Genomic DNA, 9348 nt, shown 5'->3' with positions numbered 1-9348 from the left:
TTCTTCATTGCATTTGATTACTCACTGTATTCATGATGACTGCAGCTGAATGTGTGAACTAACTCCACTGAATAGCATTGTGTTGGAGGCATTGGGCAAAACAAATGTTTTATCTGTGGTGTTGTATCAGTGATGGCTCATTCATATTCAGGCCATTCCATTCAGAGCGTTATATTCAAGTGATGAGAGTGCCTGTCTGAAACAAGCCATTTGTAAGAACACAACAGCATATTTTCATCTACTGCATTCGTACATATCATGTATATCGTCCTGTGTTATCACCATCAGGAAGCATCACCTGTACCTGTGGACACACCAGTTCAGAATTTACTTCTGCCACACAGCTTCTTTTCATGGGTTTGTTTTGTGTGGAAGAATTTCAGGTGTTTGAGCATGCCCATCTACTCTTCACTCTTTACACAAAACTTTTTTTGGAGGGGCGGGAACTTAGACCGATTTCATACCACTTTTGAACCTCCCTCCAACTGAAGGTGTGCATGTGTGAGAGGGAGAAATGCAGTTTTCAATGTATTTGTGTCCAGTTTTTAAAAGAACTGATGACCATGCAGGAAGGTGGATTTACAATTGAACCTTCCTGCATTTTTGAGTCACCTGTGAATGGGTGCATTCTATATATTTTTAGGTCTCTTTCTACTCTTCCCCACAGAGCTGTACACATTTGGGAACGACTTTTTCACATGTTAAGCTCTCCTTCCTGTGCAGAAATGTCTCTCTGGTTACTATTAACAGGTATGGCATGGCTCCCTTATAAGCTTCTTTTTCCATGACCATGGGCATCTGTCACTTGGACATTTCATTCACTGCCCCTCACCTCTGCCTCTCCTCTCTTGTAACACTGACAAGGTTGTGGGAAATTCTTGCCCATGTCATGGAAATCTTAGTTTTGTGTGTTTTAAAATTAAAGTATTACTATGTGCATCAGTGTTGTTGGGGCACATGTAGGTGCTGGTTCAACTGACAGATTTTCCTTGACCTTGTCAGTTGTCAATATCACTAGCAAGGAGAGCAGTGAAGGAAACAGTGGTGGAGTGGGCAGACAGGTAATGCAGAAAGGGAAGCTACAGACTGTCACCAAAGGTATCATGGTGAAATAATCTCTGAGTCTAGTCACAGAGCAGTATGGGCCACCATCCAGAGTAAGCAAATGGGAAAATCATGATTTGTGAATGTTTGCAGTGGCCGTTATCTGAAGCAGAAGAAGACTACCACACTAATTAGCAGTGGAAGATGATTAAAATGAAATGCCTAATGTATTTTTTTAATGTTAAATTCAAGTGCACCCCAAAATTATAACATTCTTGTGGTAGGGAATGAAAGAGTGCTTTCTGGAAGACTACATAATGTACTTTTTAACTATTCTTCATGATGTCACATCAAACTGCATAACGTTTTTGGTTCAAAAATTCATACCCATTTTTTCAGTCTTAGTTTCAGGTAATTGAAAGAGGCAGATAATGCAGTATATACATTTTAGATAAAATGCAAATTTTAAAAAGAGAGTGCTCTGAATATGAGGAGTATTCTCTAATAGGGATGACCACTCAATGACAGAAATGGCTCCATATTTGTTGGATGTAACAAATGTGAAAGGAGAGATGGGGGTGCCCTAACTCCCTGCAGTGTAGGCAGGGACAAACAGTTGCCAAGGTAGGCTGCCACTACCCCTTATGTCCACCTCAGCCTGAGCCAAGGGCTCTCAGACCTTAAAAGACACTCTTGAGGGTTCAACTGCACCCCGCCCTATTCACAAGCCTCAAGCTTGAAATAATAAATAGTAGCAAGTAATCAAGCAGAAGATGCTGGATTTGGTACTAAGGCTTATTTGGAAGAAAGCACACACAGCTTTAGAAGTAGAGATCACGTATATTTACAGAGGGAAAAGGGATAAAAAGATATACAAGAATAAGAGAAACCTTTGGAACAATGCTCCAGGCAAAAACAACAAAGCAATATCTAAATCTATCCTATACATTACTAGGGCACAGGTCTTTGAATAGGACAGGGCCCAATCTGGGATCCAAAGGCTCACAAGGCCGAAAGCATGAAGATGAAGACAAATGGGTGGCACCAAGCCCCATCTTTTTATGCTCAGAGCCCTGACAACTCCAGGAAGATCCTAGTTCACCAATCACAGACTGACAGCGGGAACATTTCCAGACTCCAGGGAAGGTGGAAGTTCCCACAGGAACACAGCTGAGATCACCAAGTCCAATTCACTGAGTGTTACTCTGGCCTTGAAGGGAAAAGAACACCCAGGTGGCACGCCACTTCAGCCTGGCCAAATGGAGTTGTCCCACAGTTAGAGCACAAAAAGAAAATGGTGTTCTTGACATGTCACAGTTGCTTCTTGTACATTATTTACAGCACAATCCTATGCATGTTTACTCAAAAGCAAGTTCAATTGAATTCAATGGGACAGACTCCTAGTAAGTGTGTGTAGGAATGCAGCCTTAAGTTGATAAACTCATAGAATTAATTCATTCCATTTCTATACCGCCCAATAGCCGGATTCTCTGGGTGGTTTACAAAGATTAGAACCTTAAAAATACATTATAAAAACCATTCACATAAAACATATAAACAGACAGCATACACAGAGACACACAGACATCTAAAACAATTTTAAACCATCAAAAAGAAAAATCCAGGACCTGATTAAAAACTCATCATACTTTGCTAAATGCTTGAGAGAAGAGGAAGGTCTTAACCTGACACTGAAAAGATAACAGTGTTGGTGCCAAGCAAGTCTTGTCGGGGAGATCATTCCATAATTCGGAGGCCACTACTGAGAAAACCCTCTCCCTTGTTGCTGCCGTCTGAGTCCTTGGAGGAGGTATCTTGAGAAGAGCCTTAGTTAGATGATGAATGTAGTGTATGAGTAGATTCATGCCGGGAGAGGCACTCCCATCAGGTATTGTGGTCCTGAGCCGTGTATATACGTAAAAACCAGTTCCTTGAATCAGGCTTGGAAACATACAAGCAGCCAGTGCAAGCAGGCCAGAACCAGTGTCATATGTTTGGACCTTCTTGTCACTATTAGTAATCTTGCTGATGCGTTTTGCATGAGCGGCAACTTTTAAAACCATCTTCAAAGGCAGCCCCACATTGTAGTAATTTAACTTGGAGGTTATCAGAGCATAGTCAAGTCAAGCCAGGTTATCCCTGTCCAGATAGGGGATAGCTGGGCCAACAAAGTTGATAGAAGGCACTCCATACTACTGAGGTTACCTGAGCCTTAAGTGACAAAGATGGCTCCAGGAGAACACCCAGGCTATGAATCTGCTCCTTTGGGGGAGTGCAACCCCATCCAGAACAGGCTGAGCATCCTCCATCCAGTCAGAAGAAACTCTCACTAACAGCATTTCAGTCTTTCCTGGATTGAGTTTCAGTTTATTCGCCATCATCCAGTCCACTGTCTAGCACATCTACCTGATGAAGATGAAAAAGAGAAGTAGAGCTGCATGTCATCAGCATACTGCTGACAGCGCATTCCAAAACTCTGGATGGCCACACTCAGCAGTTTCATGTAGATGTTGAATAGCATGGGGAACAAAACCGAACCCCCTGCAGAACCCCATACTGGGGAATCTACGGGGCCAAGCAACATTCCCCAAGCACCACCTTCTGGAGCTGACCGACCAAGCAGAAGCAAAACCACTGCAATGCAGTACCTCCCACTCCTAACTCAGACAATCGTCCCAGTATGATCGATAGCACTGAAAGCCATGGAGCGATCAAGGAGAATCAACAAGGTCACACTTGCCCTGTCTCTCTCCTGACATAGATCATCATACAGGGCAACCAGGGCTGTTTCCATGCCAAAACCCATTCGTAACCCTGACTGAAATGGATCCACATGATCAGTCTCATTCAAGAGCATCTGGAGCTGATTGGCAACCACCCACTCAAGGACCTTGCCCAGGAAAGGAATATTTCCTACAGGCCTAAAATTAAGATTTTCTGGGTCCAGGGAGGGTTTCTTCAGGAGTGGTCTCACCACCACCTCTTTCAAACTATTTCATATACTCTTACAAAATCGAGGTGACTGGGTTGCTTAAAAATGTGGTGCCGGCTCCTGAAAATTTGCTGCTAACAAAATTGAATTTGAATCCTGGCCCCCACACCTAGTTAGCAGCACCATGAGGAGTCATTTATGGAAAGAAAAGGCTTCTGGTGATAAGTAGTCAAGGATTTGTTATGCATTCTGATAGCTTTATTGTTGGTGGAATATGGAAATGCAAGTTTCAGACTCAAATTGTTGGGGTATACCAAAAAGGAATTATACTTATTATCCAGGAGGGAGAATTTGGTCCCTTCCAAATGGCCTCAGGGATATGCTGAATTTCCAATTAGAATTTATTAAACCAAGGGTGATTGGTTAAAGTATTTAGGAGTCATCCCTACATAGCCAAACAGAAAAGTATTTCCCTGCCAAATGGCCACTGAAATGAATGGAGATGCTGCAGAGACTGAACAATGATCTGTATCATTTGGAACCAAACCAATGCATTCCAATGACCATTTGGTACCATTCTTTCTAGTGCAGCCCAGAATTGAGAATTCAGGTCCAGCAGCATTTATTGAAATTGTAGCTGGAAACAGAATTCTGATCTAACCTCACCATCTGCTCCACACAAATATGCTTACTTCAAAGCCCTAAATGGGGCTTACTTCCAAATAAGTTCACCTAGGAGCAGCACAATGCCCTCTTGTGAACGGCATAGGAGCACATGATGCTGTAGTGCTGTTGAAGTTGGGTAAATACGTACCCCGATCAGGAGAAATGGAATATCTAGGAACTAGGAATGGGCGAATGAGCGATGCTCGAGTTTGCTAGGATTCTCCAAACACTGTCTTGCCATTCTTCTTGTGCCCAATTCCCGTTGGCATTTGTGATAGCTGCTCACTTTGCATGAAGGGGAAACTTGCGCAAATTGAACAGTGATGGAACTGGAAATTTGCACGAATTGCCCCTTTGCTCAAATCTTCCAATTTGTGCAAATTTCCTCTATGGACTAAAGTGGGTCTGATTCCGTCTACTGAGGATATTTGTGCAAATTAGGAAAATTGTGCAAATCAATCTGGGAACAGGGAACAAGATGAATGCGAGCACTTGTTTGACAATTTGCAAATATTTTTGGTGGACATGTGCTCACTCATGCAGGGCTTTGAACAGGGATTGCTCTCCTGTTTTATGAGCAAAATCAAAATTCTCATACATCCCTAATAGGAACCCCATGCAGGAGGAGGAGGAGGAGGAAGAAGAAGAAGAAGAAATATAATGTAGAAAATAACAAGTCCCAGTTCAGCAACCTTTTCTGACTCTCTCCCGGTAGCAGTAAAGAGAGTTTAGCTATAGAGAGGCTTTGATGCTAACATGCTACTACATACTATGAGGCTCCCTCTCTGCCAGCTGGGGCTAAACCAAATTCATGAGATTAGAAAATTGGCAAGCAGAGGGGCATGACACAACTTCCAGTGCTGTGACAAACTGCATGGCATTTGGCCGCCTTTTAGGTGGGGCAGCTCCCCCAGAAGGGGGAGCTGGGAATGGTACAGATGCCTAGTGTTGACTCAGCAATGCAACTGCTTTGGCAGCTTGCTTTTCCCATCCCCGCTCCAAAGCATCAAATCCCAGGTTGTACATATACAGAAATACAGATGGAGAAATATTTAACTCCTTGTCTTTAGTGGAGACCAGAGTGATAGAACAGAGATGGGACCACCCTGAGTATGGGAACCAAGAACATTGCTCCTGTACCTTATAGTTGTTTTGAAAAGGAACTTTCTCCAGGTGCAGCTTTTCTCTCCCGCTGCCCCCCATCCCACTATGACAAAGCTGCACCTGCCAAAAATACTCTCTTCTGAACAGATGTTCAGCTGCTAGTTTCCACATCTTTGTTTAGATTGCAGTCCATGAATGCCATGGCGCTTTATAGGAGGAGATGATGATGATGATGATTTATTACAATTCTATACCACCCAATAGCCAAAGCTCTCTAGGCAGTTTACAAAGATTAAAAACATTAAAAATACAGTATATAGGGATTAAAACCCATTTACATAGAAATACACACAGACAATATACACAAAAGAACATGTATCTAAAACAACTTCAAACAAGCAATCTCAAGCAAACAAGTCATAACCGTAAGACAATCCAGGATCAGTTAAACTTATATGCTGCCAAATGCCTGGGAGAAGAGAAAGGCACCGAAAAGATAGCAATGTTGGCACCAGGTGGGCCTCATCAGGGAGATAATTCCATAATTGGGGGGCCACCACTGAGAAGGCCCTCTCCCTTGTTGCTGTCTTCTGAGCTTTCCTCGGAGTAAGCAGTCGGAGGAGGACCTTAGATGTTGAACATAGTGTACTGGTAGGTCCATGTCAGGAGAGGCACTCCGTCAGGTATTGTGGTCCCAAGCCATGTAAGGCTTTATGGGTTAAAACTAGCACCTTAAATTGGGCTTGGAAACATACAGGCAGCCAGTGTAAGCAGGCCAGAGTCAGTCTTATATTTTTGGACCTACTGGTCCCCGTTGTCAATCTGGTTTTCACGAGCTGCAGCTTCTGAACCATCTTCAAAGGAAGCCCCATGTAGACTGTATTGTAGTAATCTAACTTGGAGATTACCAGAGCATAGACAATTGAAGCCTTGTCCAGATAGAGGCATAGCTGGGCCACCAACAGAAGTTGGTGGAAGGCACTCTGTGCCACTGAGGCCACATGAGTCTCAAGTGACAAAGATGGCTCAAGGAGAACACCCAGGCTATAAATCTGCTCCTTCAGGGGGAGTGTAACCCCATCCAGAACAGGTTGAGCACTTTCCATCCGGTCAGCAGAAACACCCACCAACAGCATCTCAGTCTTGTCTGGATTGAGTTTCAGTTTTTTATCATCATCCCTCATCCAGTCCATTGTCGCAGCCGGGCAGTGATTTAGCAAATCCACAGCCTCACCTGACGAAGACGAAAAGGAGAAATAGAGCTGCATGTCATCAGCATACTGATGATAACGCACTCCAAAACTCTGGTTGACCACACTCAGAGGTTTCATGTAGATGCTGAACAGCACGGGAGACAAAACTGACCCCTGTGGAACCCCCTACTGGAGAATCCATGGGGCCGAACAGTGTTCCCAAGCACCACCTTCTGGAGCCAACCCTCCAAGTAGGAGCGAAACAACTGTAGTGCAGTGCCTCCCACTCTCAGCTCAGTCGTCCCAGAAGGATACCATGGTTGATGGTATCAAAAGCCACTGAGAGATCAAGGAGAATCAAGATGGTCACACTCCCCCTGTCTCTCTCCCAACATAGGTCATCATACAGGGTGACCAAAGCTGTTTCCATGCCAAAACCTGGCCTGAACACTGACTGAAATGGATCTAGATAATCGGTCTCATCCAAGAGTGTCTGGAGCTGGTTGGCAACCACCCACTCAAAAACCTTGCCCAGGAAAGGAACATTTGCCACTGGCCTAAAATTATTAAGATTTTCTGGGTCCAGGGAGGGTTTCTTCAGGAGTGGTCTCTTTGAGGTGGCCTGGAACCACTCCCTCTCATAAGGAGGCATTAACCACATCCCTGGCCCAGCCAGCTATTCCTCCCCTGCTGGTTTTTATAAGCCAAGAGGGGCAAGGATCCAGTACGGAAGTGGCTGCATGAACCTGTCCAAGCACCTTGTCAACATCCTTGAGCTGTACCAACTGAAACTCATCCAGGAGAACAGGACAAGGCTGTGCTCTGGATACCTCACCAGATTCACCTGCTATAACACTGGAGTCTAACTCCCAGAGGATGCAAGAGATCTTATCCTGGAAATGCCTAGCAAATGCATTACAGTGGGCCTCAGAGGGGTCTACAGTGTCTTTAGGGCCAGCATGTGATAGCCCCCGGACAACTCTGAAGACCTCCGCTGAGTGGCAGATAGAAGAATCAATAGAGGCAGCAAGATTTTTTTTTTTGCCTCCCTCACCACCCCTGAATATACTTTACCATAGCACAAAGCAGTGTTCGATTGCATCCACTAGGAGTTCTTCTCCGTCTGTACTCAAGCCCTTGGCAGGGTACCTTAAGCTCCAATGGGGGGGGGGGTAGCTTCTCTCTGGCCACAACACAGTCCCAGGTAGGGCCAGTAAAGTGGTAGATTGGCCCACCTGCCTCTGTATGATGTCTTGGCTGTCCTCCCCTGCCTGGTCCAGGCTTTGAATGGCCAACTGATTGAGACTGAATGAGATTTCTTGTTATGAGGAGCATTTATGTGCATGGAATTCAGGTGATATAGGAGAAGTAGTTCACCGTCTGCTGTTTTGTAAATTATATGAAGTTTAGAGTGAAACTTTGCTCAGGCAACTTCAATTGTATTTGGACAGAATTGTATGTATGTATGTATGTATTGCATTTATATCCCATCTTTTTTCCTCTTGCAAGGAACCCAAGGCAGCTTACATTACCCTCCTCTCCATTTTATCCTCACAACAACAACTCTGTGAGGTAGGTTGGGATGAGAGTCCACGACTGGCCCAAAGTCACCCAGTGAGCTTCCATGGCCAAGTGGGGACTAGAACCCAGATCTCCTGGCTCCCAGTCCAACACTCTCGCCACTACACCACGTTGTTGGTGCGTTGTCCAGCTTTTTATTGCCAGATGACCAGAAATATATCACAAGTGGCATGGGTAAGTTTGCATTTCAGGCAGCAAGGATAATGGAACATCATGTGGATCAAAACTGTCTTTACTGGAGAAATGATTAGCCTATGGAATTAGCATTTTTAGTCATTTTTCCCCTGGGGCCTCTCAGAGGAACAGAAAGGCTTTGGATCTGGGGGATCTAAGGCCCTGCCCCGGAGCAACCCATTTTGGTGTCTTTTGTTGGCTACCACGCATAGTACAACTATGCCGATGGAGCTCTATATAGGCATAGTGGGTGTCAGGATTCCTTTTGCCCCCAATGAACTTCAAAATGCTGAATCAAATACAGACAAGAGGCTTCAGTCTACAGCTTTTACTCCATTATTACAAAGGGTCTTACAGATGCAAATTCTCAGTGACTCTCAGTCTACAAGGACAGGCTTCAGAAGGTTCAAAAGGTAGCTATGAAAGTTGTCTGCCATTTGAAAGAAAGGCGGTCTCACTAGCCTAACTTAAGGGGTGGGGGGAGGTCTCTGTCTCTCTCGTGAGGCTTCTAAGCGCAGCTGTTCATGCAGGGCCAATCGGGTAGACTGTCTAAGTTCTACCCCGGCCTTCTCTCTCTTGGCTCTGCGTCTGTGCCTGGCATCTATTAATTCAGACTCCCCAAACCCCACCTCTCTCTGTTTGCTATCTCTCATG

The sequence above is a fragment of the Heloderma suspectum genome, chromosome 4 (genome assembly GCF_057233095.1).
Source record: "Heloderma suspectum isolate Gila_16-S chromosome 4, 16-S_ref, whole genome shotgun sequence".
In the NCBI taxonomy this organism is placed as follows: Eukaryota; Metazoa; Chordata; class Lepidosauria; order Squamata; family Helodermatidae; genus Heloderma; species Heloderma suspectum.
This window is presented reverse-complemented; position numbering follows the sequence as displayed.